Source organism: Taudactylus pleione, unplaced genomic scaffold (genome assembly GCF_031769625.1).
Source record: "Taudactylus pleione unplaced genomic scaffold, aTauple2 ptg000637l, whole genome shotgun sequence".
Lineage (NCBI taxonomy): Eukaryota > Metazoa > Chordata > Amphibia > Anura > Myobatrachidae > Taudactylus > Taudactylus pleione.
Window position 1 is genome coordinate 5,601,328 of NW_028285039.1, and position 24,762 is coordinate 5,626,089.

The window sequence follows — 24,762 nt, forward strand, 5'->3', positions numbered from 1 at the left end:
TCTAATCACAGTATACTTATTGTAGATCAGAACATTTTGCATAATAAATACAGAAAGTGACCAGGGGGTGAATGGGGCGAACACCACATATTACCAGATGGTTGGACTTGCCTTCACTCTTATCTGCTCTCCACCGCTTTGATGCATTGGGACCACTATGTCTGCATGCTAATAGGCATTGCACCTACCTGTCCACCATTTGTGCTCTGCTAATACCCCTATTTGAATTCATCAGATGCTATTACTAACATTTGTATACTCACATATCAAGGGGGCCTATGTATCAAAGCTGGGAGAGAGATAAAATTGTGACAGATAAAGTACTAACCAATCAGCTTCCAATTTACATTTTTCAGGCTGTGTTTAAAAAATGATAGGAGCTGATAGGTTGGTAATTTTGTTTGTTACAATTTTGTCTTTCTTCCAGCTTTGATACATAGGCCCCCTAGGTATGAAATGTATTTATGCAAATATACTTGAGATGTGAACATGTTGGATTTATCGATGTGGATTGCTTGAAAAACCTTATTTTGTCTTAATTATGCATGTATTGTATGATACAGCTTAAAGTAAAATAGGTTACACAAACAAGTTTACCATTGTAGACTGATCCAAAAGCTTATGCAATAAGAGAAAATCATTCCACATGCATATTTTTATTTGATCAATTATACCTCCTTTCCACCAATAACCTGGGTCCGACCTGGGTTTTTAGACATGGGTCAGACACCGTTTACACAGCACAGCATCTGTGTTATTCTCAGGTCAGCCCCGTTCACACTGGGCCTGGGTCTGCCCTGCTAAACTCTTGAGGTCATAAAAAGTGGGAGGTGACTGCTCCACAACCACCAATCTGCTCATTTTAGGCATGACCCAGGTCAGATAACCCGGGTTGCGCCGTTTACACTGCACTATTACCCAGGTCCAACCCTGGTAGCTGCCTGCGTAGGATTGCTGGGTCACTTGACCCAGGTTATTTTTCAGGGACACTTTTACACTGATCTGCGACCCGGTTAGACCCAGCAAAAACCCAGGTGTTTGCTCTGGTGTAAAAGGGGTATTACAGATTTAGGGGTCTATGTACTAAAGTTTGCCACACAGATTGAGGAGTAAATTTGTTCAGAGCCTGGCCCATATTGAGATGGGTTCCTTATTAGTGATATTTATCAATGTTGCTCACTGCAAATGGAATTCACTTCTCTTAAAAACATTGCATAAAAATCGTGAAAGCACCACCAATAATTTATTTAAATTGATTTTGCCTACCCTCACCACATGTTGTTGTCCTATCTAGTCTGTTCTTTTATTGCTGTAAGTTGTTTCTAGATACATCAATTTACACTGTAATGTAATTATGATCTGTCAAATGACATTGTTACTATGTATAATCCTTGTACAGCACTGCAGACACTGGTCTTTTCAAAATAAAAGATAACAATAATAATGCTCAGCCTAAAAACAGCATTTTAACATGTTGTACTAGGTCATAGGTTCTCAAACTCAGTCCTCAGGACCCCACACAGTGCATGTTTTCCAGGTCTCATCACAGAATCAAGTGAAATAATTATAACCACTTGTGGATCTTTTAAAATGTGTCAGTGAGTAATGAGTACACCTGTGCACCTGCTGGGTGATCTGGAAAATGTGAACTGTGTAGGGTCCTGAGGACAGAGTTTGAGAACCACTGTACTAGGTTATACTCCTGTATGAGAAATGGAGAATTATCAATATAATTGCTCAGATTTTTTACATGATAACCAAGAAAGAACTAACATATTAAATAGTCTTTTAGGGGGAATATGTATCAAAGCTTGGTGTGAGATATACATCACCAACCAATCAGCTTGTAACTTACATTTTGCAGGCTGTGTTTAAGAAATGATAGTTTGGAGCTGATTGGTTGGTGTTATATATTTCACAATTTTATCTCACATCAAGCTTTGATACATATGCCCCTTAATGTATATTTACTTATTACATGATGGTATTGTGTAATATTGACAAATCACTTAGACAATGGTACTGTTATAGCTCATGTGGATTTGCTCAAAAATGTGTGCCTATCATTGGCATCATGCACCATTAGACCCCTAAAATAAATCTATTTAGGTTATATCAATTGCAACTGGATAGTTGTCTGGTAAATTCTACATTTATCAAACACATTAACGTAATAGATGGCTGCTGCTCCTGCATATGCAAGATAATGTCTGGTTTCAGTATTACAGTCTGACATAATAGCTCTGAAACTCCTAAAATCAAAAATATAAATGACTCAATAACTTCAGGTTTTTGGTCAACTTTTACTCAGGTGACTCAAGGGTGTAAATGAGAAATGTTCCAGACATGAATCTACAGTACCATCACCGGTCAAACATTGATTGACAAAAGCGTACACTGATATAAGGCAAATAACAAGTGTGCAGGAAAATCGGTACTGTGCATGATCAGACAGCACAGTGGCGCAGAGAATTGAATTGCCTCATTTTTCTCTTAGTTACACGTTTATAGCATTAATGGTCAACGTGAGGAACCGTCAACATTCCTATTATGTGTATTTTAGTGTTAAGTTTATAAATCTAAAGAGGCGAAACACATGATCTTTTTAAAATATGTAATTTGCAATGGATGTAAAGGTGCATACACAGTAGACGCTCACGATGCAATATCGTGAAAGATTTCACTTGAACTCGCCCCGGCAGCTCTCCTGCACTCCAGGGCACGATATGGTGCTAAAAAGTGTCCAATCTTACCAACGATCTATCGTGTGTCCTTAACGATTTCCACTGTGTCGTGTACGAGATTGGCAGATTTTGCCTGCTGTCAGCAAGATCTGAAAATACGACGGACGACCCGCGGGTACGCGCATCAGCATATTTATTGTGAGTGGATACTCACGATTGGCACATTTTGCACGATTTGTCTTTCCGATGTGTCAATCGGGCAAATCGTGCGCAGATATCGTCTAGTGTGTACACACCTTAAGTTTTTATGGTAATTATTAACTGCTAATGATAATACACCAGCAGAACCGTAAAGGAAAAGTAAAATCACTGTATAACATTAATGTATATGAACGGATTATCTAAATAACATACATGAAATAATTATGATTGCTTATACTTTAATAAAACAACCCCATTTCCCGATGACTGGCATAAAATCACAGCATCTTATGTCCGTGAACCCTGTAGTTGCCTCATTACTAACTGCAAGCCCAACTCTTGTCACCAACTTATTACACGTCACTGCTTACTATATTTATATCAAAGTTCTCAAGGGTCTGAGGCCCTGATTCAGAGCCGGACGCTCTGACAGAGCGCTCGCTTTGAATCAGGGCGTGTTTTTTGCCACCCACAGCGAATGCGAGCGGCCAGGATGATGGTCAAGACCATTGGGCTTGCGACGAGACCCTTGTGGTAGGGTTTCGTGGCCGCAAGCCCCAGAGAGCTTTCGGCTCAAACAGAGCCGAAAGCTCTCCCACTGACATCACTTGTGATGTCTCACCGTCTGGGCAGCCACCCCCCCGACCCGCCCACGAAAGGGGTCGTGTTGTCACTCAACATCGACAGCACCGCCCCCTTTGGTGCGAGACCCGGAGTGACGGATTGCTCGTCGCTATCAGAGTTTCGCGCATGCGCACGACGGATCTGGCTCCGTCGGGCGCATGCTCTCTGGGCCACCATTGACCCAGTTGCGAGCGCTCAGCGCTTGCGACCGTTCAGCGCTTGCGACCGGGTCTGAATCAGGCCCTGAATCCCTTGAAAGCAGACTGGTAATTGACTGAGGGGTCTATGTACTAAGCAGTGAAAAGTGATAAGTCTGTGATAAGTGCCAGCCAATCAGCTCCCAGCTGTAATTTTTCAAACACAGCCTGTGAGATGACAGTTGGAAGCTGATTGGCTGGCACTTATCACAGACTTATAATTTTTCACTCTGTCACTTATCACTGCTTAGTACATAGACCCCCGAGAGAGAGATGATTACAGCTGGAAGTACATGGGCCCTATTGTTCCTGCTAATAGGGAGTTGTTTTATTGAACACTTTGGCCTGGGGGTCTTTAACTTAAGTCCACAATGTTTCCTTTCACTCTGCTACTTCAAGATACCATATTTGGAGCAGAGTGCTTCAGAAATGGTGCGTACACACGGTACGACTTTTATGAGCAATTTCAACGATATCGTTCACTTTTTTGCAGTCACCAAGCTGATAATGACCAACGATGCACATTCCCGCATGAACGATAACTATATCTATGGTCTTTCATGCATGCAGGCCAACTTGGCTGATTTTGTAAAGATTTGACTGTAAAAAGATAGATTTCTATGATCGATATGTCAGTGAAGCTATCAGTGTGTACAACCAAAATCGTTTGACCTGCACTACAGAAAGTTGGAGGGAAATCTATCAACGATATCTATGGTTGTTCCATGTGTATGCAGCATAACACAGAGCGACTGACCATTTGGTAGACATAAACTTTTCAGAATTGCACTGTGTGGTGTAGTTGAGTCATACACAGGAGCGTGGCATTCCTAATGGCACAAATGACAGCATGCTCAACATGTTGACAGCTATCATCTCCTATTAGGACACTTTCAGTAAGATGTGGGAGGAGCTTCAGCTGCCTGTTATGGATACAAAGTTAATATCTTTATGTTGCAGTAGAAATGTCAATTTGTCTGAACAATATACAGTATTTTAATTTCATGGTTAATATCTGAAAGTTTTAATTTGAGGTTTTAAATGGTCTTTTATTTATTACATTGCCAATAACTGCAATTATTGCAGTTATTGATCCATTTTGTTTTTTTTTGAGGTACACATTTTGTATGCCCATTGGATGAATATATCTCATTATCAAGGATGTCTCATCCTTATCCTTTGAGGAGATTATGTAACAGCTGGTATGTACTTAGGAGTTTAATGCTTCTTTAACTACATTTAATCAATTCTTCCTGACTGTAGCAAATAATTTCCTTTATGTTATAGATGTTTGACTCAGTCAGGAGCTATGTGAAATATTGCATAACTGGGCTGTTTCACTGCTTTGGGCGTGATTGACAAAACTCTTTTATTAGGTCATATCACTGGGGGGCATTCCAGTCTGTAACACAGTAAACAAGTATCAGAACTCTGACCAGACACAATCCCTATTTTGTAGTACCCTGCTTGCTTGCTTAAAAGAATATTCCCATTATTTTACTTTCTTTTTTCATCGCTTACAAATGTTAGTGTTGAAAATGATGCCCTACGGGGTGATTTAGCCAATTACTTTATACCCTAAGCAATAGATGCCCGTCACTTGCTCAAGGTTTGTGAGTATAGTGAACATGAGTGAGATTTTGAAGATGCAAAACAAAATATTTATGTACCTAGAAACTGTATTAATTTGAAGGCAGCTCACAAGCAGCTAGCTCTGATGTGCTTTGTTTCCATAGCTCTTCCTCAGGCTGCTGGGCCACTATGTAGGACTACCTGCATAGTAACCTGATAAGGCATCTCATAGTTGTCCTTTAAGTTTTAAGTAAAGTAGACACTGATAGATATATCACCCGTTCCATTGAACGGGCGATATATCAATGGTGCATCTGCTGGAGTGTTCAGTGTCTATGTCTGTGAACTACGTCGATCTGCTATGCAGATATATAGTTTCATCTGCTGGTGTGTACGGACAACCTGCCGATCGCCCGTACAGATGCTGCAGGGACCCGGCGATGAGTGACCATTAACTGGGTGGGCAAATTTAAATGCCCACCCAGTTGTGACGTCAGCGCTAACTGCGCAGACATATCGCCAGAATGATTGGCAAGTGTGTATACACTTTCCAATCGTTAGATAGGTAGGCCAAACAGCGGTCTCGTCAGCCTAGTATAACCCAGGTTAATTCTCGATACACACTATGCGGTATGTTGTTCAATCAGCTGACGAGCTACATATCGCATAGTGCTTCTGCCCGTGTGCACAGAAGATATGTCTGAACTACGTCGTTCACAGACATATCTGGTCGGCCCTGATGCAAAGCCGATGTACAGATATATCTGCTCGATAGATCGCCATCTGCCTGTGTGTTCGGACAACAGGCTGACCGTTTAATTGGGTTGCAGACTAATGATTAATTATATTAATATCCGTATTCCCAGATCAGATATCTTTTGGTAGCAGCGATGGTTGGTTAGTGTGTATGAACAACTTTGTATGTGCTCCATTGTCATGAAATTGGTCGATCTGCAGATAAATCATCCAGGTGTGTACCAGATGATGTATAATCTTTATCTGGTTGTTCTCCTGGTGCTTCCGCTACGACCAGAGAGTTACATAACAAAGCAGATAAAAGCTGTAGAGGGCAGACATCTAGAAGGGAACTGGAGCATTTTTTAATTTTTATTTTCTCAATACACGATACTACATTGCAGGAGCTATCCATAATCAACAATTGCCCTACTAGGAGAAGAAAGTCATTAATGCACTTTGCACGCTCCTTATCTCTGTGCTGCAGCATTTGCAATGTATAAAACTAGAGATAATATAATTTAATTTACTATGTAGTGTGAGTAAAACAACAACAAAAATCTGGGTGGTAATTAAACTTCTTTTTTAAAATAGTTGCTAACAGCAATGTTAATTTTACTATTAACATTGCTTTTTGTTGTCAATATTTGCTTCTTCCTTTAATCCACATTACTGCTTTTAGTTACCAGAACAGTAGTCTCGACAATATTCATCATCTTTATTCTAGTCACTTCTTTACACTACAGAGCAATTGAATACTGCAGAGAAAACCTAGTATGCAGCTTCTGAAAGTCTGAGTCTAGCAGGGACGTCCCCTGCCCTAACACCCAGCAGTCGGTGTACAGTAATCTCAAAAGATATGGAAAAAATACAGTTGACAGAAGAAATAAGCTCAATCTAATATAGAATATTCACCTCATTCTGTTGTGGAATTTTGTATGTTGGTGAAATTTGTCTTTCATGGCCAACCCAGAATTCCCCCTGCCTATACTTTCTCTCCATTTTACCTCAACTACACCCCACCACACCACACAGCAGAACAAATGGACACCAGTCTCATCCCAGCGTTTTATATTCCACTCAGTGGCAGATTTAGTGGGGGGTGTTCAGAATGATCACTCTCCCTATCAGGGGTGGACTGTCTGAAACTGTATAGTACCTGAAGTGTATAGCAGCCAAGACGCAGATGATCTTCATACACTTTAGGTAGTATACAGTAGGGATGGCCATCAGTGTAGTGTTCATCGATAACTGGCTATCGATCGTTACCAATTATGCAATGGATGACCATCGATGGTTTCACCAACCAATGGTCATCCCTGTTTGACTGACTGGCCCGTGGGCCAATCAGAACATGAGGGTGGGGCTTTGCGGGTGTCGGGGGTGGAGCTTTGGTCAGAGTCCCGGCACCTTGTAAAAATCCACCTAAAACATTCGGTTATGCTTAGCTATCGATGGAGGGAAACCATCTGGATGTTCCCCATCGATGGTAAAAGCATTCAACATCTGTCATAAAATATTGATTATTATGAATTATTGATGGTCGATGGCCGTCCCTAGTATACAGTTTCAGAACATCTGCTCTGATTGCATGTTTTAGCACATTGTAGCAACTGGGCAGCTTTCCCTGCAGCATCTGGCTGCAGAAGGGTACTGAATGGAGGGTGGCCAATCAGACTGCAGGAGGCTATGCTATATATATCTTCCCCATAGCTCCCCCTAATTCTGCCACAGAGTCCTCTGACTTGCAAAGCAAAAGTGGAACTCAATGAGGTTTGGCCGAAACTTTTATGTGGTACTCTTTGCTTACCCTTCCAGCTATGTGCAGGCATACAGGGTGTGTAAACATATTAACACACAAAATATCCATTAGAAGTGTGTCTTTGTTTAGAATTAGGTATGAAATGCCACTTATGCGACATATTTCATGTGACATATATGAGAGAATTTTAATTGCGATTTTTAGTGTCCAATAATGCACTAATGAAAGCAGCTTTATAAATGTTGTCTACAGTAACCTCTACTACTGTACTGCCTCCAATAATGTAGAGATTAGTATGGAACAGGTTTTAGTTAAAATGCTAAATAATATAGTTTATGGTAAGCCTGAGATTCATCTAATATGTGGATACATATTTATATACACAGTTAGGTGCTGCCTGCCATTTGTCAGACACATGCATACAAGGATCTTAATAAGACATTTCTAGCTTTGGAATATGTGAGAAAGGACATACTTGCCTATGAGAGGTTTATTACCAGCTGTTTAAAGCATTATATGGTCATCCAAAATCTGTACTATTGGATTTAAACTATAGGGAACATATCCAATTGTCCGCAACATTTTTTTTTTTACTGAAATTAACACTCCTATCATGCCCAATTTCTGATTAACGTGGCCATGCGCGCTCCAGATTCACACGCCATCCAATTGACAAAAAAAAAGCTGCAATTTTGTCTGTTAATAGCCACGTTAATTATGCAGATAAATGGGTAAATCAGCCTGTACTCTAAAAAGCCTGTATAAATATTGGATAACTAATACAGATGTCTACTAGAGGGCAAAAGCAAAATATTTGGGTCTCTTAAATGGTTGATATTTTTATTTTTATTTTTTTTTAACAGTGAAAAAATGATTAAAAGCAAGTGTTTCACCAAATAAATGCTCTAGTTAAATGAGGGATGCATAAAATGCATGTAAGCTAATTTTTAAGTCATTTAAACCATTTAGAATAACCTGCAATGTTAAAAACACCTGTCTCATCCATACAACACACCCATGTACATGTCCCACATTATTCTGCACTTTACGGAATATCACCCCAAAAATGACATGTAATTATTAGCCATATAAAGCTACTTGAAAACTTCTAAATTGCCCCAAGGGTTCTGGACCATGTCCTGACATTTTTACCTTTAAAATAGGGATTTTCTCCAACTTTGCACCTGCTCTGTGGTTGCGATACAAAAGTTGCATTAAATCCTATTGAAAATTAACATGGCTAAACTTGCACATTGAATAACAAAAAAAATGTGCGCCCAGCTGTGTTAACGCAGCTAATTGGATATGCCTCTAAATGTATTTGGGTAATCTGTGAATTTGGGGCATACGTAGCAAGCACTTTTTTACTTAAGTCATGTGAAAATGCATCAATAACCAAATGCAGGAGATTGCACAGAAATCTCTTGCAAAAGGCTAATTAGCACTTCATATTGCAATCCTCATTATTCTCAATGGGGGCTACAGTCTGACTCCTATGTACCAAGCTTCCAAAAATACATAGCTTTTCAGAACTTGGTCCTTTTGACTACTGCCATCCTTAGATGTCACTTTATTCCCATGAAGGCATTTTCGGAGGTGAGGAATCTTGCAGTCCCTCTCCCGAAGTCCCCGACCTCAGGTAAAGACTCTCTGAATCTGATACCGTGCACCTGCGCTGCCTCAGAACTGTGAAGTCTTTGGAAAACATGAAAGCCGAATCCAATGCGATAGGAAGTAATTGTTAGGACCTGACAGGGATAATCATGTAAAAATCAATTATTCCCGTTAGGATATGGACTGCAATTATTAATACATAATTGTCTTTGTCTTCTAAACATTCCAATTCAGCAAATCATTGTACAACTACAAAATATTTATTTTGCAAGTCTACCAGTTCTCGTTCTAAGGAGAGCAGTGGCCTCTGTTTTAGTTAAATCGTGTTTCTAAAGAATTACACAGTATTAGGCTCTAGCATAATCATTTACGAACCACACAAGTATTGCTTTGTATTTATGGTGCATTGTATAACAAGTTGCAGGAGAGTCCCTTTTTTCACTGGCATTTTGATTCTATTATTTCTCTGTGGCATACTGCCTAAGGAATGTGTTAGGCTGATAAATGGTTAACCAAGTTGTTTTCTTTTTTATGGTCTGAATGAATGATTAGTCCAGCTCTGCAAAGGATTTGTACATTCTTGGCATAGCCTACAGTGGTATGTGGACTTGTTGACCACAGGTTCTGTCTGCTGGGGGTATCAAATTAAATTCAGTGCTTCTCCCACTGCAATATGGCTGAAGTGAGGCAAATGTAATTTATCAGGTCAGCTTTTCCTACTGCTGATTCACGTTCATTACTAGGAAAAAAGGAACATATGTTCCCTTTTTCAAAAATATGTTAAACTTGCTAGACAAAAGCCAACCACATACAGTACCTGCCTGTCTGGCGTAAAGCATAAAGGTGCCCATACATCTGCGATGAATCGCCGCGATGTAGGGATGCGTTCGGAAATTTCCGATCGCCCATCGGATATTTCCTATAGCCCACAATCGATGTTCTGCGATCTGTCGCCGGATCACGGATATTTGACATGTTAAATGTCCCCGATTTAACGATTGCGATCATTTTTTGATCGCGATCGTCAAAATCTAACATGGATTCCTGCGATGCTGGGTTGCAGCATCGCAGGATCGCGGCAATTCATCGCAGATGTATGGGCACCTTAATGCTACCATTCACTGCTTTCCTCACTGATTTTCTCAATTGCAATAACCTGAGCTAATTAACCAGAGGTACAAATGTATTTAAGGACAATGCTACACAAGAAAATGTTATTTGCAACATGTGTCCAAAAATATCAGTCACAAAACATATGGGGAGCCCTCCCAGACTCACAGGAGCGCAGTGGGACATTGATAATGTCTACACTAAATTGTCGGCATGGTCAAACTGTCGTAATGCACCAAGTAGTCATCCTCAAAATGTCGACGTGTTCACAATGTCGATATTTAACCTATCGCCATGTGAAATGTCGAGAACCGGAGGATGCAGAAAGTTAAGCTGGGTATAGCTTAACAGGCGATATATATATACCGCAAGCAGGTCGGCGGGAGTGTACCCCTGGTAAGTCTGTGTGCAACGTCGTTCAGACATTGCATCTGCTCTGCAGCAAAACAGATAGCCAATATATCGGCGCTTCTGGCTGTATGTATGGACAGTCAGCCGACTGCCTGTACACTTGCTGCAGGTACTGCCGGTGACTGACGACTTAACTGGGCGAGCAAATTCAAATGCCTGCCCAGTTGTGATGTCAGGGAACACACATCGAGCAGCCGATTGGTAAGTCTGTATAATTTACCTGATGCCAGCGGTGCCAGCAGATCCATTGGCACAGTGTGTGTCCAGCTTTAAGGGCCACCAGTTGGGTTAGTCTTCGGGCGGAGGTTAGGTGTCGGGTGCGGGTGGGTGGAAGGGGGATGGGGAGTTTGATGTGGGATAGGGGGGAAAATACCGGGACCCTACTGTTGAGACATTGCCGTCAGAACTGATCTTTATAGAACCACAAGGACCCGAAAGAAGACGCTGGGGCAACTGCATCCGCCGCTACAACGTTAGACACCTCTAGACCACCATCATGTCGACATATAATCTATGTAGACATGACAGATGTTGATATGATAAATGTCGATCAATCGTAGTAGCAGGGAATCCTCCCAGATCCTGCCCAATATGCAGTGAATAGGGTTATCATGGCCTTTCCCAACACAGCATGATACAAGTCATAATGATGCAAATCAGGTCACCACAATCATGGGAGAGAGAGGAGGGGACAGAGGAGCTACTTCTACAGACAGTGAGTATCCTATAAGGTGAAAGGCAGGAAGGAGGAGTGGCACTATATTGTGTATGTGTGTGTGTGTGTGACTGTACCTCTGACTGTATTGTTTGTGTGTCTGTGAATAAGTGTCTATGTATGTGTTTAACTGTATGTATGTGACTGTGTGTGTAACTATGTATTTGTATGTATGTATGTGTAAAACTCTGAATATTGCTGTTTTCAGATGTTTGACCGCATTCCACATATGTATCAAGCTTGTACCCAATAGGCAGCACCTCCTATAGATAGATGGCTGTTGCCTATAGAAGCCTATGGGCTTATTTCTGCATAACTCTCCAATAGGATCCCTCCCAGTGTTCTCCGCGGCCGCGCATGTGCAGTAGGTCCCCCCGGGTCATAAACCCGGAAGTCCTCACATCATCGGAAAAGCTGTCCTCTGAGTATATAATTGCAAAGCTTCATGCATACGGCGTTAATTAACGCCACTGCATACGGTAAGTGTCGGGATGTATCGCATACAAAATGCAATCTTTGATACATCCCTCCCTATGTATGTATGTATGTATGTATGTATGCATACCCCCTTAACCACCACAATTTTGGCTGGACTGTCCTGAATTTCGTATGTGAAAGGTAGGGAGGGAACACTCTCATGTGCTTTGCAAGGCTGAGGAAGCGATTTACACACCTCCAGTGTGACATCAAATGGGGGCGTGCTGTGTGGCCATGCCCCCTAGTCATGTGCGCACCAAAGGCTTGCGTTTGAGAACACTATCCCAGTCTCCCAAATGATGCTCTTTAGGGCCCTCCAGTCTTAAGTGCCCCGGGACCCCCAAAGTCTTAATCAGCACTGGAGGTAATATATGAAATTATGCAGAAACTGCGAAAAAAAAAGAAGTGTATATATATATATATATATATATATATATATATATATATATATATGGTCTGATTCAGCTTGGATCGCAACGGCTAATACGCACGCCATCGGCCAATTGTAGCGTATTGCGCATGCATCGCAGTGCGTGAACCGCCCACTGCGATCCCAGTGACTACGCAGATCCATAGAGTATTTGTCAGAAAGTGCCGGTTGGGGGCGGTGGTCGGCGAAACGCAGGCATGCCAGTGCATTTGAACGTTGTTGCATGGGCGTGCATAGAATATCCACTGCGATGCCTTACATAGCTTGAAGACTCATAGCGTGCAATGATGTTAGCAATTTCTGAGTAAGGTCTGACCTCGTGCAAGTGTGCGTGAGGCTGCGATGGTGCTTGGTGTTACCGATGGTTTTGCAGTCTTGCTAAGAAATACGGATGTGTATAAGGTAAGGTGAGTCCTTATGACAGCATAGTGATGGCAGTGGATTAGCATGCCATCGCAGTGAGACTGCGTGCATAATCGCTATTGCAATCGCAGTTGCGATCCCAATAGGCCGCTAGTAGTGCTGCAATTATTAACAGTCTGTCTCGTTACTGAAGGACTCGACAAAACCCGGGGGCCAGGTTGCCATGGCAACCAGATTTGGCTGCCTGGCGACCTGATTTGCAGCAACCCCCTGCCGCCGCTAGTGTAGTGCAGACCGCGAGCGTGGTCCACACTACAGAGTAACACAAACACAGCCGCCAGCGGCAGCCGTGTGTTTGTTATAGCAGCCGATGAGAGTCAGGCAGACTCTCAATGGCTGCTGCGTCGTCCACAGAGGGAACCGGCAGGCTCCCCCCGCAGCGGGTGATGGGAGAGACGTCATTACGTCTCCCCCATAGTGCAGAGCGGGCCGGGAGGAGCGGACAGCGGTAGCCGTTGGCAGGAGCGGGGCGCAGGTAAGTGGTGTTTTTTTTTTATGTGTAAGGAGCACTGCATAGAGGGGGTGGTTGCTACAGGGGGCACTGCATAGGGGGGGTGGCCGTTACTGGGGTCACTGTATGGGGGGGCTGCTACTGGGGCACTGTACAGGGTGGGGCAGCTACTAGGGGCAATGCATAGTGGAGACTACTACTGGGGTCACTGCATAGGGGGGACTACTACTGGGGCACTGTATTGGGGACTACTACTGGGGGCAATGCATAGGGGGGACCATTTCTGGGGGCACTATATAGGGGGACCACTACTGGGGGCACTGTATATAGGGACCACTTCTGGGGGCACTGTATAGGGGGGTCTACTACTGGGGGACAATGCATAGGGATTACTAGGGGCAATGCATAGGGACTACTAGGGGCAATGCATGGGGGGACCACTTCTGGGGGCACTTTTAGATAAAATAAACAGAAAAAAAAAAAGTAAGCAGATACCTTTTTGCTAAATAAGGCAGCACCTCTCTGGAAATGGATAGCTAGATCAATGCTCTTTCTCTGGATTAATGATCTGAGATTCAGCTGTACAAACTTGCCATATCATGCCTTAAATTTGGGACATGTAAATTACACAGATTCTGTGGCTTAACCACCTAACTGACAAAAAATGTTTTTGGAAAACAATTTATTACTTTTATGGCCCTTATAAACACACTGGCCGATCACTGTGGCCAGCAGTGATCGGGACACATGGGGAGGTGGAGCTGAGGCCGGAAGGAGTAGGTGGGGGCACCGCTAGGCTGCCCGGGCACAAAATAGCAGATGCGGCTACCAGAGCTGCGGCTACTGCCTCTTCTAGCCAGTAATCACTGTTAAGCTGGCCACACATCTAAAGATTATCTGTCCAACCAGCCAACTAGTTGATTGTATTCCTTACCAGATTTTCATTCCAACCAATCAGCAATTTGCTCCCAAAAGCTGGAAATTGGACCAAAACTGCTGTTTGAACAAATAGTTTAGATCAAACATTTAACAAACTTGTCTAAACGACCATTTTCATCTGTTTTCTGGCATTTAGGAGCAAATTGCTGACCATCACTACTCCTATACGTTACCAGATTTTCATTCCAACCAATCAACAAGTTGGCTGGTTGGATGTAAGTTGGTCTAGTGTGTGGCCAGCTTTACTGAGGAACCGCAGCGGGAGGGTACTGCATCCTACTGAAGGGGGTGATGCTGGCTGCCCGATCACTGCTGACCACAGTGACCAGGTCACAGTAGCAGCCGTGGCTACAGGAGCCGCGGCTGCTGCTACTATGGATATCGCAGATGCTATTGCAGCCACGCTGAGTGGGGGGGAGGTGTCGCTGGGTGCCCGATCACTGTGGCCAGCAGTGATTGGGACATACAATACATGAGGGGGAGCCGCGGGTCCCTCTGACATAGGCGGCTGCGGAAGATTAGCTTCTCGCAGTCGCCTAGTGGGCATTTCTGACTGGTCGCATCAGATGCGACCATGTCAGGGAAAGCCCAGCCTGGTGTGGTCGCATCTGATGCGACTGTGCCAGGCAAGTAGTTAAAACCAGGTGAAATGGAGACTTGAAGTCAGCGAGCCACAGAATCTGTGTAATTAATGTGTCCCGAATTAAAAGGATGATATGGCAAGCCCATATGGAAACTGAAAATTCTGCGGTCACTGGCAATTGTTATCCTAACGCCCCATGACATTAATGATCATACAGTTGGAAGTGTCCAAATTGTTAGAGCAGTTTTTTTTCTTTAACTATGTTTTCCATTCAAGGCACAGCATGAGGCATTGGGGAAGATGTATGAAGCTCTGGAAAGTGATAAAGTGCAGAGTGATAACTGACCAACCACTAAGCTCCCAACTGTCATGTTACAGGCTGTGTTTGAAAAATGACAGTTGGGAGCTGAGTGGTTGGTCATTTATCACTCTGCACTTTATCACTTTCCAGAGCTTCATACATCTGCCCCAATGTTTCTATGGCCAATAATTAAATAATCATATATTACATAAGGTCTTTGTACTGAGTGGCAAGTCTGCAATATAATTTGTTAGTGTGTCATGTTTAAAAGAAGTAGCAAAAATTTTGCTTTTCATCGAGTACTCTGGCAAACAGGTTAATTTGTATGCAGTTAGGTAGTCTGTATAGTACTGGCGTCCCAGTATAAATATAGTTTCTACCACCAGGTAGATCGCTTGGAAAACATAAAGTTACCTCTGTCTCTATGAAAGTAAATTGCATGTATCCTTGTTTATAAGATCCGTTGGTACCAGCGTGGCCACGAAAGAGCCCGTGTGCTGGATACTTAGCTCCTGTATGAAGCGGTGGCTGGAGGTGCTGCCGTGGCTGATGTAAATAAACGGCTGCCGCCGCACGCAGTTAGCATTGCCAGGTCTTAGAGCGCAATCTCTCTGGGTGGGAACAACAAGTGACCGGAGCCAGAATAAGTGTAGTAGATCTCTAGCGTCTCCTTTTATTCCCCCAAAGTCCAATTAGTTCAATCTTTGACACCTGAAGCTAATTTCAGTTCAGTTGCAGTGTTCGATTCCTTTTAATAGCCTTGTTTACGCTGTTAGGTGGACCATTTATTTTTGTCAGACATTTCTTTGCCTTATACATATGTGTTTATAAATACAATATTAAAATAGCAATAACAATATAACTTATGCTGGGCATACACAGCCAGATAAAATGTCTGTCAGACCGACAGACATTTTATCTGGCAGCCTGCCAGCTGCAGATGTCGCCGGCATACACTGTGAGATTTCTCTCACAGTGTATTAGCCTGACATCCGCGCTCCGCCCCCGGGGGAGGAGACATTTCCCTAGGAAGGAACACAGGAAATGTCTGTCTGTCGGCGGCGCTGGGCATACACTGCCCGATGCGGCCGACCGTTTACCGGGTAAATATCGCATCGGACGGGCATGCTGGACAATCCTGCATGCCCGACCGAGCAATATTTAACCCTCGGTCGCCCGCACACGCTACAATTATCGGGGCGATCCGCCGATATCAGGCGGATCGCCCCGATAATTGTAGCGTGTATGGCAGCAATAGTAAAAAAGATAATAAATAATTGCAACATCCAGCTATAAACAACGTATCTGTGGAAAAAGTATGCAACACACACACTGTTTGAGATATAGGAGCACGATTCAATTCAACGCGAAGTGAATAGCGCCGAGAATCAGCTCCCGGAGCTATTCAATTCATTTGCGCTGCTAAGCCCGACTAAGGATTTCTTCTGGCATCCCTCCGGGGATGTGAGCAGAAATCCAACAAAAGTCCAGGCGCGATGCTGTTTTCTGCCCTTAGCGCCGGGGAAAACCGCATCGTGCTGGGAAGTTTAGTCGGAGAATGCCCGTTCTCGTGCCTAAACACCCTGTTTAAGGCGCGAGAACGAGCCTTCCCCGACCTAAATTCGTGCAGCATTGCATAGCTGAGGAAGCTCATTCCTGGCGCTTTTCACTTTGCGTTTAAGTGAATTGTGCCCATGGTCTCCAATCTTAGAAAAGTCCCGACATCCTACGGGACGAAACGAGTTGATAGCGGACCCCCCTTCTACTACAGATTATCTCATGAGATTATTGTTGCTATTTATGTGATTTATTTACTGAGATATATGTGGATGTATTTAATTTGTGTTTGAATAAATATATGTGGTATTATTGCCAGCCTCCTGTTTGCATAATAGAGAGCATACGTTTATATCTTTTTGAAACCATTTGATTACAAAATATCAATACCAGCGCAGTTATTAATGGTTTTCTTGTATATCTTCTAGAGATCCTTTTGATCTTTTGGGTCCTAACTAGACCCTCAATTACTTGTAGCAGGTATTGATTAACACTTTCTAGATATATTACCAGCGCCGGGAATTGTAGTGTTATACTACTTTGTGTGTGGATGTTCCATGGGAACAAGATCGAGTCACAGAGTAAGTACATACCCTCCAACACGACCCCTTCCACCAGGTACAAAATGCTCTGGTCCTGGACTTCCCACTTAATTTATGATTGCAGTCACCTGTGTCAATGCTCTCAATTAACTAGTTTAACACAGGTGGCTGCAAACATCAATTAAGTGGAAAATCCAGGACCAGAACATTTTGTACCTGATGGAAGCAGTGCCAGATTAAGGTACACATGGGCCTGGAGCTGAAATTTATACAAGCGCCGTGTCGGTGTGACTAGTGATGCGCTGGTATGACCAGTGTGGTGTGGGTGTGGTCTACACAAGGAGTCTGGCATGTGCAGTGGGTGTGGCTAACTCCATAGAGGGCATTGCTAGTGTCACCGTTAGCACTGTGGGTTTATACACTATGTAGACAAAAGTGATTGAACACTGACAGCAAATAGATCAATGATATTTTATTGACGTCAATTCTTTGTAGGCCCACATTGTGCAGTGATTACTGCAGACACCCTTGTTGGCAAACTGTCCACAAGTTCCTGGACACCAGCAGGCATATGTTTTGCCATTCCACCTTAAGTACAGTGACCAACTGTGACAATGAAGAAGGTCGAGTCAGCCTAGAACTCACCTGTTGCTCCAAATCATCCCAGAGGTTCTCAGTGGGGTTAGGATCTAGACTCTGAGCTGGCCAGTCCATACGGGTTACCGAGTTTTCTGTATACCAGTCCAGCGTCGCCCTGGAAACATGGAAGGTGGCATTGTCGTCCTGATAAAAACATTTGTTGTTTCGTTAGAACTGCAAGTGCATGGGCCTACCTACGAAGAGTTCTTGTCGAAACCGCCAAATTAGTGGCCATTTGGAACTTGTGCGCAATGGTATCCATGGTATGCATTTTGCTTACGCGGGGGTGTCCAATCATTTTTGTCTACATAGTGCATTATAGCAATTAACACTTTGAGAAAATCTATAGAGACATGAGGTGAAAAGCAACTCACCTGACAACTCCAGAATGTCAGACTATGCTATAACTAGCCGATTTGGCTAATAACTGAAAACCTCAGAGTGGGCTTTTTCCTTTTATCTCAATACACCCATTCATGTTAACCCATATCATTACAGTGGATGGGTACATTGAAATAAATAGAAAAGCTAGACTTGTACATATGGCTGCTGAATTCACATTTTTTTTTCACCTTTGTTCTTTTTCCAGTGATTTTATAGCAGTTTTGGAAAAATAGAAAATATAGTTGTAAAATCTACCTTTGGTATCCCAAGTGTGGACATCCTTTCCTTTCTCTGTGCCTGATTCAGCATTGCTGAATGCAGATTCCCGATTATCTGGCTTTCCTGGAAACGGGAGTGGCAAGGCCAGGGGTTGCGTCCACGGATGCAGTTGCCTGGCTTCGCGAGCCAGCCAGCCTAAGTAAGCTGAGGCTTATCCAGCTGGCTGGCGCCGTCTATGGTCACGATGGTTATCCCAACATGCGTCCTTGGTTGCAGTGCTGGGATTGCAAATGCAGCAGCGCGTGTCAGACGCCTCCTGCTGCATTTGCAGATTTGCAAGGATCCACCACTACTTTTCCATCCACTACTGAATCCCCCCCTCTGATCGTCCAGTTAGATGTTCTTAGCTGTGTTCACTGTATATACATAACAATGTGCATCATAAGTCCCATTTTACATTTGCACAATTTCACCTTCAAAACAGAGATTTAATTTTATTAGAAACCGATTTCAAACTACTCCATCTCCAAAAAGGAGCAGCAGAAGAAATGAGACAGAAATATTTATATGATAATACTCCAAACCAGTATTCCATACTTATGTGGGTGACTGACATCACCTTTACTACTGCTTCCCTTGCAGGGATAATTCATGTATTACAGCTAGCATAGCAACTGACTCCATTCACAAAACAAATGCAGAAATCTCAAAAGCCAAATCTTAATTTTACAGGACTGATGCAGATTTAAACGCAAGTCTGTGGTAATTGCTCTCGCATCGTGTGCAGTAATATGTATTTGCCCCTATGCAGAGTTGTACATATCTCGGAATGCCACATCTGTACTTGATTTGGGTGTGACTGACGGCATGCTGACGGGGGCTCCGTAAGTGCCCTAACCCTACCTTCCTGCAGCCTAACCCTGCCCCCAGTCATCATCATAAGGGCACATATACTGCAGTTCTGTCAGCACACCCTCTATGAGCTATTGCAGGTGTAGATGTGACCTATGTAGGACTGCACCACCTGTACTTGCGTACGCTTGGTTGCACACAGGGTGAAAACATGCATACACTCCATTCTGTGCTGGCCTCTGTTTTCTTTTCCCAAGTAAAACTGCCATCAATACATAAAAGTGCAGATTATATTTTTTCTTTGTTGGCACAAAGCGATAACACTAAACAATTTAGTTTAGTACCCTTGTGACTGTGCGTATAAAGGATGTTTTAGCAGTGTCATAAGTTTGGTCACAGCGCCTAGGGACTGGATCATCCAATGTCAGCCCCTCCCCCCTGGGCCAATCATGCACATGCATGTCACAACTCTCACCTCAAGCTTCCCATAAAAGATTCACCACTGGCACTCCGGCTTGAGGGGGCAGATGTGCAGTTTACAAACAGCCCAAGACTAATGGTGCATACCCACGGTCCAACTTTGCAGGACGATATGAACGATAACAATATCGGTTATCGTTCATTTCATTGACTGTTTTTGCATTGAACGACCAACAATGCGCGTGGCCGATAACGATATCAGAGGTCGACCATACATGCAGGCCAATTTGGTCGATATCATCATTTAAATACTGTCAGATATCGTTCAGCGTTCATGATCGTTGATGAAATCGTTCAACGTATCGTTCATTTTTAAAGTAGAAAAAATTGTGCAACGATATTGATGATCGAGCAAGTTGGACCGTGTGTATGCACCATAAAGATGCTGGTGTTACTTCCCTCTTGGTAGAGAGATGTGGAGATACAATCTAGTGCCACTATTTGTTTGCCATTCTGCAGAATACCATTCTACACTGTATTTTTAAATTTGCATTTCACAGAATGAGCAGAGCTAGCACAACAATGGTCAATTCATCATGCTGTGCGCTTGGTTGAGGTAGGACTGGGAACACTTGAAGCCTAACTCTGGCAGAGAAATGTGTGACAAATGCGGAATACAATCAATATTTCACTGAAGGGTTTTAAAAGTTTCACTCTGACTGTTACTGATGTCACTGCAACGTTTTAGGTTTAGAAAGCACTGGTAATTTTTAGGAGTACAATTTAAAGAGATTAATCTCATAACAGGAATTGCTCATTTTCTAACTCATTTTTCCAATGTGTTGTGCTGCATAAGTCTTACTTTTGATTTATCTCTTTGTATTGCCATAATCTTGTTTAATCACTTCCCATTAGTTTCAGGCAATTAATCTTATTGATAGAGTTTAATGGGGATTAATCAATTTCCCAAAAAGGTTACAGCTCCAAACTCCCTTGTTATTACTGTTTCATTTATTTATACAGTTATATGGGATTACAGTTATATGGGATTACAGTTAAAATACTGACGGAGGGGATTTTGGCAGTCAGAATGGCAGCACCGGAATCCCGACATCTGTCAAAATCCCAGCGCCGGGCATCCCGACCGCTGGAATCCTGTAGGTAAGTACCAGGGTTAGTGGGAGGGTTAGGGTAGGGGTTAGGCACTAGGGGGAGGGTTAGGTTTAGGGTGCGGGACGTGGGAGGTTAGGTTTATGCACTAGGGGGGGAGGTTAGGGTTAGGCACCGGGGAGAGAGGGTTAGGGTAGGGAGAGGGGTAGGGTTAGCATACCGATCGTCAAAGTGTCTGTATTCTAACCGTGTCGTGATGCCGGCGTCGGGATTCTGACCGCTGTGACCCCTAACGCCAACATTCTGTACCCAACCCGTTATATGTTCTGTGAGGAAAAAAAAGATTGATTTGGCCACTGATGCAATACGGGTCAGGTGGAGCTACATAGCATTCTGGGACATCATAGTATTCTCAGACTGGTTTTTGCGCACTTGATGTTGTGTTCACTCTTGCTCCAGCGCCCTGCCTGCCACCGGAGCTAAAGAGGGCACTTTAGTGCGCGTGCCGAAGGCGCGCCTCTGAAAAGGGGGTGTGTCTATAAGACTCGTCCCCTTTTCATCACCCTTCGGGGCGTGCCCGGCACTTACGGACACGTCGGGCAGCCCCCAAGCACTGCAGACAGGGAGAATAGATGCCGGGCGCATGCGCCCGGGGTCTATTCCCCGGCGGTGACCGTATCAGCGCACATTTCTCCACCCGCAGGACACTGCGACCTGCGGGTGAAGACGGCACCCGCAGGCTGTGAGGGCAGGGTGCTTTTTGCCCTCCTTCTGGAGGGCAGGGTGCTTTTTGCACTCCAGAAGGAGGGCAGGGCGCCGCGCCCCGCTAAAACAGCCTATCGGGAACGCTATTGATGTATATGTATGCTCAGTAAAAGTTTTATGTTTATTCAGCCTCTACCTTGTGTGTCCAGTGTCACACACTTCTATAAAGGCAGTCAAGGCATATCAAACTAATGCATGAACAGAGATATTGAGATGCCCCCTACATCTCACCACAGCCCCTGTATCTCATAACAGCCTCCTGCTTCTTGCTCCTGCCCCCTGCATCACACAACAGCCTTCTGCTTCTCACTACTGCCCCCTACATCTCACCACAGCCCCTGTATCTCATAACAGCCTCCTGCTTCTTGCTCCTGCCCCCTGCATCACACAACAGCCTTCTGCTTCTCACCGCAGCCCCTTGCATCTCACCAAAGGCCCCTGCTTCTCACTCCTGCCCCTGGTTCTTACCATAGGCCACTGCATCTCACCACATCCCCCTGCTTCTCACTTCTGCCCTCTGCTTCTCACCAGTTTCACCACAACCTCCCTGCTGCTGGCATGCAGTTGGCTGAGGTCCAGCTATTGGGATGTGCTGGGAAGGGCAGGAGGATCATGGATGAGAGATTTTTAATGCGACTACCGTAAGCATAATCAGCAGCAAGTCCCCGTGGCTGGGGCACCTGTGCATATTATAGCAGTCTCCATGCGCACCCCTCCCCAGCTGTCGATCATGGTGATGAGCAATGTCCTTTTTGGACAATGTATTTCCTGGGCTTCCTGTTGAGCTTTCTAGCTGTGCTGCCCCTGTCCGGCAACAGTGCTGACTTTGATGGGAGATGCCTATTGTTCCCTGAGAACATGTGGCTGACGGGAACATCACACGGGAGAGGGAGCACTTCACGGTGGAGGAGTGGTGGCGGGAGTCTGCCTGCAGATTCAGTATAGGGATGGAATTTGATGGTGGCTAACCATCAATGTTTTTGTTCTGATGGTAGTGTTACCATTTGATGGCGGTGGTCTGATGTTTGCCACCATCGAATGGAAATCATTTGTTGGTGTTCTACTGTTTTTGGTTTTTTTTTAATTCGTGATAGCTATGCCTCCCCTAGCTCCATTCTGGATACTGTTTCAGTATCGGGGCATCTTCATGGGTTCATGGGAGGCTGTCTCTCACTCTCTTTCTGCCTCAGACATGACCCTGCTTAGTCCCTGACTCCCTCCCCTCTCTGGGCTGCTGCTCAGCAACAGGAGCTATATCTGATTTGCTTTCACTGTCTCATAGAGCCAAGTATAGCGCAGCCCTCAACCCTACAGTAGCAGCAGCAGTTAATCACCGACACACACACACACCACTGTTTTAGCAGCATGGGCAGTTCCTGTATAGAACCTTGGTGCAAGATTTTTTTTTTTGTGACTGCTACATTAAAATAGTCACAGATGAATGGTTCATATACCTAAACCTTCCTTGACCAATGCTGTATAGAATAGTGAAAGCCCCATCAAAATCCGTCCAGTGGTTCAAGAGATTACCCTGAATGAACACTCAGACCCCTGAACTGGGAACTTTACTATACTGTGTATGTGTGTGTATATGTGTGTATATGTGTGTATATGTATATGTGTGTGTATATATGTATATGTGTGTGTATATATGTATATGTGTGTGTGTGTGTGTGTGTGTGTATATATGAGACAGAGAGAGTCTCTGTAAATTCTAGTGATTATAAGTCACCAAGGAGTACTGTGGCCATGCTGTTAGCATGACTTCTGTATTATATATAAACAGGAATTGTCTCCATGGGATGCAGTGAAGATGCAGAATACTTGCGTCAGCATCCTGACAGCCGGTATCATGAACGTAAGTATAGCAGGGCGGGTTGGATTTAGGCCGTGTGTGTGAGGGGGGGGTGGGTGGGTGGGTGGGTGTGTGTGTTTATGTATAGGCACCGCCGGGGGGTTTATGGTTAAGCTGTGGGGGGGGGGGAAGGTTTAGGGTTAGGTTTAGGCACCATTGGGCAGAGGGGGGAGGAGAGGCACTAAGGGGGGAGGGTTAAGTTTAGGTACTAACGGGGAGGTTTAGGGTTAGGCTGCGGGGGGAAGGAGGGATAGGGTTCGGATGCAGGAAGAGAGGGTTAGGGGGTGAAGGGGGAGGGTTAGGATACTTACCGAGCCCCTGTCAGGGTTCTGAGCATCGAGAAGCAGCTGTCTTGTCTTCTGACTGCCGGCATCCCGACGGACGGTCTCCCGTATGTATTTTGTCTCGATGACATAAAATTTATTTTGGTTGTCTTAACTCCTTTCAAATAACACCTTACTTGAAACAATTTACACAAGATTAAGATGCTATTAACAAAAGTTCTATATATAGAATACTTCAAGAATACAGTTATAAACACCTGGCCAACCTGTAGCTTTTCTAGCTGTTGTGAAACTACAAGTTACCAGCTGATCGAGGTGAGGGTATGCTAGGACTTGTAGTTTCACAGCAGCTGGAGAGCCAAAGGTTGGCCAGGCCTGTGAGAGTTTCAGACATACAAGCCAGGATGCATCAAGCATCACATTTTTCATGCTATGCATCTCACCACTGAATGGAAGCATAGCGGCATTTAGTAACTCCGTATGCTTGTCAAATTGCAGCTAAAATCGCAAAGTACAACTCTCCATAGGCTTCTATTATGCAACGTCAACTATAGATGGCATTTCATATCTGGTACAAGCTCCAGGAAGTTTTGGTGCATATGAAGACATGGGTGTAACTACCATAAGTGCAAGGGGTACAGCTGCTAAGGGACCCAGAGCTTAGAGGGGGCCATCCTCCTTGTCAAAGCTACAGGTGCTATATACATTATTCACCATTGGGTGGTACATGGGGGCCCTTACAAACTTTTGTTATGGGGCCTTCAAATACCTAGTTACGCCCCTGTATGAGTAATACGATGAAAGCTCCGAAAACTGCATTTTCCAAGGTTTGAACACATTTTTGTTGTTGATACATCCCGTCCAATTAGAGTATTTCTCTGTGTATGTTTGTACATAACAGCACTT

At 43.9% G+C, this 24,762-nt stretch overlaps 1 protein-coding gene across 1 annotated transcript in view; it reads left to right on the plus strand.

Annotated features, from left to right (window-relative positions):
- The window catches only part of WWC1 (WW and C2 domain containing 1), a 288,584-nt gene that overhangs the window by 1,423 nt on the left and 262,399 nt on the right, over window positions 1-24,762 (plus strand). The window lies entirely within an intron of this gene.